The 11,630-nt window shown below is 30.6% G+C and overlaps 1 protein-coding gene across 1 annotated transcript in view; it reads left to right on the forward strand.

Annotated features, from left to right (window-relative positions):
- Window positions 1-11,630, forward strand: part of LOC119688867 — a gene marked incomplete at its 3' end in the record, with an annotated part of 38,433 nt that overhangs the window by 24,501 nt on the left and 2,302 nt on the right. The gene's annotated exons all lie outside the window — the stretch shown is intronic.

Below are 11,630 nucleotides of genomic sequence, written 5' to 3' on the forward strand. Positions count from 1 at the left end.
AAACAATGTTCGAAACAATTATTCGTGATTGAATTAACTGTAATTGATTACCTTATTCACTGAATCGAATATTTTCAACTAGAGATGAAGTCCCCAACCTTAATACTTTACTAAGCAAAAATTTTGAGTACAAACTTGAAACCATTCAGTTCGGCTCTTGCAAAATAGTACATATAGTCTTGAAACTCTTGTATAGTTAGAAATATGGATGTTGCTAATCAGTTATTTCATCACTACAGAACTAAAAACCTTGTCAGGGTAATCTATTTTACTTTAAGGTTATTCGATTATTAATTATGAATATAGTCGTTATAAAATTGGCAAAGATACCGCATCACGTTTATGTTATCGATAGCCAGAGCAAGCCTACCAACGGTTCATTTATCTCAGATCTACCTACATTAGCTCGAATTTGTTCTATGTCCTTTTTTAGATGCATATGTGTCAGAGATCACATCAGAGCAAGCTATCATTCTAATAACATTATGTGACTATAAACAATAATTCCCTATATTGAATTTTAACGGTGATTCGGAAGCATTCAAATTGAGAAGTATTTACAGGCTGGTTCTACTAAGATATTTTTACCGGCTTTACAGATTTACAGATGGCTTCTATGATCTGAATTTAATGGCATGGATATTGGTGAGTTGTATCGCTCACATGAGCTGAGTTGTATGACGGATAAGAACTAAGCTGTGTCGGTTATATAGATGGAAAATTGAGGCTTATATAAACTGAGTTGGATTTTCTGTATGAGCTGAGTTATATATCGTCCATATAATTCTGAGATAAGTTGATTCACCCATATGAAAAGAATTAAATCGTCCATATGAGCTGAGTTGTATGGGGCATATGGATGGAGTTGCAAAACCCATCATTTAAGTAAAATTAAACAAGTTTTGTTTTGATTAAATTGAATACTCAACAACGCTTATATTTTCCAATATAATTGAATGTGGATCCAATTCTTTTCACAAAATTCTTGTGAAATGATAATGATGATTGAAGTTCTTTATAATTTGCTTATAGGAATTAAATATATATATTAATTAAATAAGTATTAGTAACAAATAAAATAATTTTAATAATAATAAAAATAATATGCATTCATTTATTGTTTTTATTGGTAATTGATGAAGTCTGTTTTTGTGGAATTCTAGAAACAAATGTATTTAGATACAAATAAGCAGAACGTAATTCGAATAACAAAATAGATAACACGAACAAAGGAAGCAAAATGAAAACACAGATAAACAACTGAGAGTATTAGATTTAATGCAAAACACACTTCATGAATTTCTTTCATTAATTTAAATTATGTCATTGGAATGCACAATTGTGTTTGTATATTTGTATCTTCATGAGTCTCTAATTACCTAATACGAGAGGAACGACTAGATACATATGTTGAAAATGAAATAAAATTGTCTGTCTTTACTAATCGCCAATAAAAACAGAAAACGGAAAACAGACATGCAATACTCGACCGTAGCAACACAGCTTAAAAATTTTTTTTAATGCTTAAGAACTGTTTATAGAAGATACAGAAGATATAAGAGCCTTGGAGAAAATAAACCTAATCAGCAAAAATGCGAAGAAAACTTATTGTCACAGAATGGTTTCAATATGTGTTTATTAAATATGACGACTGTTTGTGTTGTTGGGTAGAAAAAAAAACATAATTTCTAATATAAACAGATATCTACAAGTGTATGTATTTTGCAATAGGTACATACAGGGTCCAATTGAAAAATAACGAACATTTTACAATTATTTATTTTCATGCTCTATTTAATTTAATGATTTGAATTTTAATATATGAATTGGTTGCTATATCAGTAAGATATGCGTTAACTATCAAGCACTGCATGTGCAGGACGAACACAGGTGCAGGTGGTGGACATGGGTTTCTGTGGCAAAATGTTGCATCAGAGAATTTGTAAGAAATTTTGAATTAAAAACGAAATTCATTGCAAGAAGTATTCGAAATATTTAATTATGTGTTTCGCGATAATACTATGTCATAACAACTAATTTATTCCACTGTATTACTGAAATCACCCTACTCTCCAAATATGCCACCCTATAACTTCTTTAGTTAGGTTTTTGGGAATCCTCTTCGGGGCGTATGAGTGATATTTTTAGTAATCAAATATTCAATAAAATTCCACTGTATTACTGAAATCATCCTACTCTCTAAATATGCCTTTCTATAACTTCTTTAGTTCGATTTTTGGGAATCCTCTTCGGGGCTTATGAGTGATATTTTTAGTAATCAAATATTCAATAAAATTCCACTGTATTGCTGAAATCATCCTACTCTCTAAATATGCCTTTCTAAAACTTCTTTAGTTCGATTTTTGGGAATCCTCTTCGGGGCTTATGAGTGATATTTTTAGTAATCAAATATTCAATAAAATTCCACTGTATTGCTGAAATCATCCTACTCTCCAAATATGCCACCCTGCAACTTCTTTAGTTCGGTTTTTGGAAATCATCTTCGGGACGTATGAGCGATATTTTTAGTAATCAAATATTTAATAAAATTCCACTGTTTTGCTGAAATCATCCTACTCTCCAAATATGTCACCCTGCAACTGCTTTAGTTCGATTTTTGAGAATCCTCTTCGGGGCGTATGAGTGATATTTTTAGTAATCAAATATTCAATAAAATTCCACTGTATTGCTGAAATCATCCTACTCTCTAAATATGCCATTCTAAAACTTCTTTAGTTCGATTTTTGGGAATCCTCTTCGGGGCGTATGAGTGATATTTTTAGTAATCAAATATTCAATAAAATTCCACTGTATTGCTGAAATCATCCTACTCTCTAAATATGCCATTCTAAAACTTCTTTAGTTCGATTTTTGGGAATCCTCTTCGGGGCTTATGAGTGATATTTTTAGTAATCAAATATTCAATAAAATTCCACTGTATTGCTGAAATCATCCTACTCTCCAAATATGCCACCCTGCAACTTCTTTAGTTCGGTTTTTGGAAATCATCTTCGGGACGTATGAGCGATATTTTTAGTAATCAAATATTTAATAAAATTCCACTGTTTTGCTGAAATCATCCTACTCTCCAAATATGTCACCCTGCAACTGCTTTAGTTCGATTTTTGAGAATCCTCTTCGGGGCGTATGAGTGATATTTTTAGTAATCAAATATTCAATAAAATTCCACTGTATTGCTGAAATCATCCTACTCTCCAAATATGCCATCCTATAACTTCTTTAGTTCGGTTTTTGGGAATCCTCTTCGGGGCGTATGAGTGATATTTTTAGTAATCAAATATTTAATAAAGTATCTGACAAAAAAAATGACCAGTTTTTCTCAAAAACATTGAACATAGATTGATAGACAAAAAGCTAAAGAACAGCCAGACAAACAGCCATCAGATAGATAAACAGACAGATAAAGTAATAGCTAAAGAGACCAATTGACAAACAAATAGACAGATAAAGATATAACCGATAGGTAGACATGCAGTCAGACTAATGAAAATAGTCAGATTATAGTCAGATAAGCAAACAAACTGAGACACCAATAAACAGATAAATAAACATAAAACTGACGGGCAAAGAGGTTTCAAAGACTTATAGGCGAACATACAAGAAAATAGACCGACACAAAAACAGAAAGGTGTACAAATAGAAAGGTAGGAATACATACAGATAAGCAGACCTGAAGATAGATTAACATACAGGACGAAAAGCATAGGACAAATACTCAGATATATAGAGTGTCAGGCAGACAAAGAGATAGATAAAAAGAAATCAGTACATCGATTTTGCTTTCTTTGCGCACAGAATGGTTCAATTGTACTGTAATTAATTTCCAACTACAATAACTTTCGAATTGACACCAATATTTGTATCAATCTTTCTTCAAACGCAGCTGATTTTATTATTTATAACTTTGCGGAAACATTCACATCCCATTTTTTTGAAAATATGTTGTCTGTGATGAAGTATCTAATGCAGCAACCTAATAATGTCATACCCCATTATTTGTGCTGAAAATCATAAGTGGCTATTGTTAGAATCAATGCAGCAAAAACAAGTTCTAAAGAAACTATATAGTTCCAAAAAAGTCAAGACTTCAGCAATTTTTAAAAAAACAAAATTATCTCAATGGAGATTATGTGCTTATACGGACGCGATTAGTTTTCGAATATCATCTCTAGTTTCTCAGCTGAAGAACTCTCAAAATAATCAAGTCTATTTAAGAGAGAGGTTTTAAGAAAATTTAAATATTCAAATGACTAAAATAAGTTAAGTAACATCGTTTGAGATGGCTTAGGTGGCTATTGACATTTTAATGAGAGAAAGGGAAACAAAGATTGAGAGAAAGTATTTTCGTGTTTCAATAACATTCTGGATTGTACAAGCATGCACTAACTAGATAATGTTCAAAATTTCCTCTCGACCACATATTGACCTATATAGTCACCGTATGCAAACCCGTTTAACTGTTGGTCGCCTTAATCGCAAAGTCAGCGATTAAGAAAGTGTTTTTTCGTGAATGGACGAAAACTCCTTCGGTTCAAATACGTGTACTTTGGGATTGATTTATCAGGTAATTTAGAGAGAGTTAAATATATATGTGTGTTTATTGAAAATCCAAAATAAAATAGAAAAATTTGATTTTATTTTAAAATTTCTTTTCGTTTATTCTATAAAATAAATTGAAAAAATTTAATTTTCTATTAAAGGAAGAAGCGATTAATAATTAAGTCACCTTGTACTATGTTGAATTGATGATAGCTCCTCTACTGCATTAAAAAGTTCAGGATAAAAACTCTAAACAGAAAACTCTAGACATACCTAATATACCTTAAGTTTTGGTATCGTACAAGTAATTATCGTTCAGGAGAATTTTAAGAAGAAGTTCAGCATTAAATTCAACAACTATTGTAGGAACTATTGTACTAATATACTTATATCACTTCTATAAATAAATGATATTTAAAGACTATTTAAACGAAAATAACAAACAATAAAATAGTAAAAGGAGAATGGAGAATGGAAGACAGGACTAAAAGGGAATTATCAAATTGCAAAACTCGATGATAAAGTTTTTCCAGCTGCAAGTATTTTTGTTCTAAGTAAGCTGGGAAGCATTATATTGCCATGGATACAGTTGGTACAGTCATGGTAGCGCCTTTATGTGCCTGCCTCTTCATAGCCAATGAAAATAATATAAACTTGAGTTTTATAATTGTGTTATTTATTATTATTTTTTTCAATTCGTTTGAAAAAATTATTTTCCTTGTTACAGAAGCTTAGATGCTGTATGCAATACAAACTGTTGGTAACTATCTAAACGATGGCGGTATAAAAGAAAATGCCAACCGTACGTGTAAGCCGGCGGCAGCACACAGTACAATGAGCTGATGCTTCTCTGGTACTCGTTTCTTGGTAAATATTAAGCTGCATGCCACAGACTATTTTGTACAGACTGCATGCAATCGGTGCTGCAGAAATGGAGGTTGCTGTTGGAAATGCAAATGTGCTAGCATAGACTAAGATGTTAATATATGTTAGTTAGTCACTGGTTGCGCAGGGCAACAGAAATTTCTCAAGCTGTAATAGCACAACAAACACGCCATGTTAGCCAAGCAACCGACCAGCTTACTGATCCTGGTTATGCAGCTAAATTCCAGCAACAATGCCAACAATAGCAGCAGCAGGTAACAATGGAAGGCGACGTCATTCTGAGCTTAGTATCAAACCACATATACGGTAGAAAATGTTTACAGCACTCATAATAAATAAATATTTTAACAATTATTCGGTGTTAAGCAGAATTCTCTGACAATTTTATGACAATAGAATTTATCTAAGCCAAGTGTAGAATGCATTTGTAGCTACAAATTAAATTGCATCTGCTATTTGTTGCAGCTAGCATTGCCCACATGCCCTGCTCTCTGTCGTCCCAGCATTCCACACACCTGAACACTATCCGAAGTATTAACTAAAATATTTCATCATATAAACTACGCACTTCAGATATGTGCAAGGCCATAGGTATACACGGTATTATCAAATGCTTAACATTCAAAACTTTGCCAATTAAATACTATATTATTTGTGATTTGTTTAATTGGCAAAATATTCCAGAATGATTGCATTGCAAAATTTTGCTGTCAGATGGGAATTTTCTGAGAGATTCTTCCTTCTATTTGATTTCAGTTTTTGGAATTGCGAATTTCATTTGATGCCATGGCATTTCTCATTTCTCATTTCTCATTTTGTTTTCAACTTATTTGAAAGCAATTCAAAGTGCAACCCAAAAATTATTCGATTTATAGTGCGAACCATGGAAACTATGATAACCGAACAATGGAAAGTGTTGATAATTGGAGGCCAAAATTGTTGTGGAGTTCACGGGAATCCATCTATCAAAAATCAACCTGTTTACTTTAGGGTTTGGGGAAGAAATAGCTCATTGTCAATCTTTACATTATTGGAATATAATTTAATGAAATGCAATATATTAATTTAACAATAATAAAGCAAACTTAAAAGGACAGCATATATATCAAATATCAACTGTGGTATGTTATAATTTAAGGAACAAATTTCATTTCATTTATTATAAACAACATAATATTAAAACACCTTATATTATATCTAATTAGATTATCCCTGGTAAAAGTATAATCGGTGTTATCGCTCTTGGTGAGAGCATAGAGTGTAGTAATTCCATTTCTTTGACCAAATAAAGTATGTGGACTATTCCTGGTCGTGTGGAGCGAAATAAAACACGTAACCCCAGCTGTCTGAAATTGTAAGTTCTATCTATAGGGTATCTATATAGTCTTTATGGGTACAAAATATATTTGTAATCCTCAAGACTTGTTACCATAATCGTGGTAAATTCACTATTTACACATAACATACAGTTTTTAGATTAGATATCATTTTATTATTAAAATGATATATTATAAAAATGATATATTATTAAAATGATTATTATACAATACAATAATGCAACATTCAGCAACCTAAAAATACAGCGAATACTAATAAACACAGACATCTGCATATCAACTTCAACTTCAATACAATAACCATAATAACCCAAAATGCCTATCTCCTGCTTTTTTCTGTCAATTGTCATTATTTCCCTTCTAGTATTGTTTAACGTCTATTTACTACCATAATGTTTCTACGCTTTTGCATCGGTGCATTTCCTCAATTCATTCTAGCGTTCTATATAAATGATAGGTCTAAACTTCAATAACAATTAAAAAATCATATTACCATCTATTGGTTTAACTCAGAATATATATTCCATGAAACCTTTCTCATTTTCTTTCGAATAATTCCCATAGTACAAGCTGTTTTTTTACTTGCGATAGGTGGAAAGCCATAGTGTGAGACTTGAACCGATTACGACCACTTTATTTTTTTCACTTTCTAAGTGATTAGCTCATCTATTATATTAGAGTTCAAAGTTCGCACTGAGACTTATATAAGATTCTACAGAATAAATAGAATACTATTTTTTAACAAGAAATTTTAGTAGTGTCATAGCGTATTTAATTACTAAAAAATACTACTAAACAATAAATGGAGATTCCTAAATAAGTTTATATGAAATTTGTTACTCTTGTTAAAGTAATTTAATTTTTTATTTATATTGTACAAATAAATTAATTGGTGATAATTTGTATTTAATTTTTAAGATAAGTTGTTAAAAGATTAATCTAAATTATATAGCGTTATATATAAAAAAAATATATATATATGTATATAATGTTACTAAACATACTAATAACATCGTAGTATTGTATTGTAATGATATTGTAAAAGCAACATTCATATTTGGTTAAATTATGATTTTAGATTCTGTCTCTTTAAGCGAACCTCGTTGTCTATTTACTTTTCTATTTCAACAATCAAACTAGTTTATATATAAATTTTAATAATATATCATCAACTTTAGTTCATTTCAATTGAATAAAAATAATTAAATCAAACAATTTTTTTTTTAAACATCCTTTATTAGACATGAGTAGTACAATCTCAACTATTTGATATCATACTAAGTATTATATTGATATTATTAAGTAATAGTGTGCGGGTTTACTGAACCAGTGTTCAGTTTCCATACAAACAATTGAAGAGAATTTAATTACTTTAAACGGGCCTCTTACTTTCTAAAGGATATGCCCTACACATAAATATTTATATTGCAAAGCAATAGTTGACTTGAAATAATCAAATATTCACATATAAATGCAAACAAACTGTTATAGTTCGCAAGACAGCATCGTTGTTGTTACAAATTAATTGTCTGTTTTTGTTTCTGTACATAGTTTTTGAATTAACACGAAACAAATAATGACTCAAGTATGGCAATTCGTATGAAGTCATTAGTGAAAAGTATGAAAAGTACAAACCCAAGAATAGCACCAAACAAAAATGCTTGAAAATGTCTCAAGAAAACCTCTGTGAAAATATTTTCAATAATGAAAATCAAAAATTGGAAGTACAGTACTTTCCCAGATTAACTTAAGTAAGAGCGCAAAACATGACAGGTATTTTTTTAACAGGTCTTTGCACTAGAAAATCGTGAAAGTTACAATAAAGTCTTCGAAATATACGAAGAAAAAAAATTAATTATTTCAAAAAAAAAATCTTAACCAAATACATATAGCAAATTTAAACAGGAGAACAAATAAAAAAATGAGCGCACTTTTGTCTTCTGATAAAAATGAGCGAAAAAAAAAACTATAGACAAGCTTCTGAAGAATATAAAAGAATATTTTTTCGCTTTTCTATGTAAACAATTGCATTCTTTCGTGCCACGTAATCCAGAAAAATCGTGCCTAGCAACCAGAACTGAAAAAACAATTTCAAGAAATCCAAGTCCACAGAGTGAAAAAAATAAAAAAATTAAAATGAAAAAAAAACCGCAAACGAAATCGTTCGTTTCGCGGCTAATGCCATTGTGCGCCATTTTTGTTGTTGCTTAACAACTTCATGCGATCAGTTGCCCATGCCGACATTGGATTAAAGCGTTCTTTCCTAGTATTTGTGCTAAACTTAGAAGATAGAAAAATTCTTAAAAAAGAAATAAACAACGAAAAAGCAACAAAAACAACAAAAGCAACAAGCCAGAGAACACACAGAAGAAAAGACACACATTGGCAACAAACACATTGGCAAATAGTAAAAAATAAAATAAAATAAAATAAAATAAAATAAAATAAAATAAAATACAATAAAATAAATAAATTCCAAATAATAAAAGACATACCCCGTCCCGTCGGTTATATGCACAAATATAAGAAGGAAAAGAACAACAACACTTTTCCACTTTTCTATCGTTATTGCGCTTTCTATGATTTATATTTTTTTATATTTTTTTTTGCTCTTTGCTATGGGAATACTTTGGTTTAAAATTACACATCGTTTCTTTCAACGCTCTTAACTAAGCTAAGTTTGTATCTTCAAGTCTCTCGAGCTGCATTCTTATGTACTACAATGTACACTCGCATTTGTATCTGTATCTGCTTTAATATCTGTATTTGTATCTGATGGTTATGTGCTATTTTCATGGTGTTCTACGAAAGTTTCTGTGAAGAAAGACTTCAGTTTCAACGAAGATTGAAGATTACTGTGTACTTGTATTATTTCGGACTAATCCTTTGAGCTGCAAAATATTAAATGATACTTTGTTTGTTGCTACATAAAATTTATACAAAGTATCTACCTGATTCTCACTTGCATTTGTTGATGCGAGTATCACAAATTTACTAATTGCATCTTTTTCATGAGTTCGAAATTTTATATTCTTTGTTGAGTATTATTGGTAAAATAAATATGCTGGAAATATAGTCAGAGTAGCATTGATAGACTCATATATGAAACAAATTAATTCCAAACAAGCCTCATAACATTGCGATTAATCTTAGTCTGTCTTATTGCTTCATTACTCTACTCAATGGTAGAAAGATCTAGGTTTTGGAATGTGTCAAACTTGAAAATTTCTTACTAAATTAATAAAATCAAAAACACAACAACTTTTTGGGATGTGAACCTTTATTCTGACAATGTTACGAAAACGCAACAGTGGGTGTTACAGTGGGTCTTGGGCGGGTTAGCACAAAACGGCTTTAAGAAATTTCGCCTCCTCCTAGTAGTGCCAGATAATGGGTTAATATGACGATAAAAATAACAATAGAAAAATTTATTTTAAGTATGACTTTCGGTTCGGACTAACTCAAGGAGTAACTAAAACTTTCCCAGACATCACTAAAATCTCATATAATATTATATACCGAAACCTGTAACGCTAAGGCCGTGTGGGAGTTCAAGTAAATTGATAGTAAATTAAGGGAAATACTAAATTACGACGGTATGGCAGTGAATGTTGGTATTTACCAAAATTTCGAGTAGGGTAAATTAGGTAAAAAATAGGTAAATTAATAAATAAGTGCAATAAATAAATAAATAAATATTTACATAAGTGCAGTGCAGAAACTCCCTAGGAAATTTAATTTTACTTTACCTTAATTTACTCGAACTCGCACACGGTCTAAATATGTAATTATTAGAATTTAATGTAATTTAATTAAACTTGAAGTAATATCACTCATACGCCATGTTAAAGAAACAAACACATTTAGTTCTACATTGTGCGGGTATTTCCGCTTCAATGTTTTTTTGCTCTTTCACTTTCAACACATTAAGTTCTTTGTTAAAGCATTTTATTAGCTATCTTCACGGCGCCTCATTAGAACATTTTAGAGGCTTACTTTTTTGAGGATCTTGGCGAACTTCAGGATCTCCCTTTAAATAGCATCATAAGCTTTACCAAAGGTTCTAGATGGTTTTAACTCGTAGGGTTTTTAATAATACGGTAGCACAATGGGCCTATAGGGCTAAGGGGATCACACTGGGATCGCCGGAATAACCTAATCTAACCTAACCTAAAATAAAATATAATAAATATGAAAATAAATGTAAAATTAAAATTAACAAGAAATATTTTATTGAAAATGTACGCCAAAAACGAATTTTTGCAGTTTTTCTATGCCAGCGCCACCTATCAACTTCAAAACGAAAGAACTAAAAAATTTCCGCTCAACTAAAAGAATTCATTACCTTTTTATCAAACTTAATGGGACAACTTTTCAATACATAAGTAAAAAACAAACAATATATCATACTTTAATTATTCTTTTTTAATTTAACAATTTCTTATTCTTTCCCTAATTGTTTCTTAATTAATTTAATTCTTAATTGTTTCACAAATCAAAATCCACTTCCCTAAACTCATGCAAATATCCTTGCTTAGCCTTGAAAATATAAATTGCACACACACATGCACACACACACACACACACATACACATACTCACAAAACACACAAAAAAATTCAAACAAAGTATTCAAACTGAAAGTTAATTACATTTCTTTTGATTGCACTAAAATGCGTTAACTTATTTCACTTTCCCTTGACACTTTACGCCATTAAGTGCACAAAAATAAACAAAAAACATAATTAAATAAAAACCATTCATATAAGCCACAAAATAAAAAACCAAAAACAAAAAAACAAATAAATCGAACTGAACAAAGCATGTACGGCATTTCAAAAACCAAAAA

The sequence above is a fragment of the Teleopsis dalmanni genome, chromosome X (genome assembly GCF_002237135.1).
Source record: "Teleopsis dalmanni isolate 2A chromosome X, ASM223713v2, whole genome shotgun sequence".
Classification (NCBI taxonomy): Eukaryota; Metazoa; Arthropoda; class Insecta; order Diptera; family Diopsidae; genus Teleopsis; species Teleopsis dalmanni.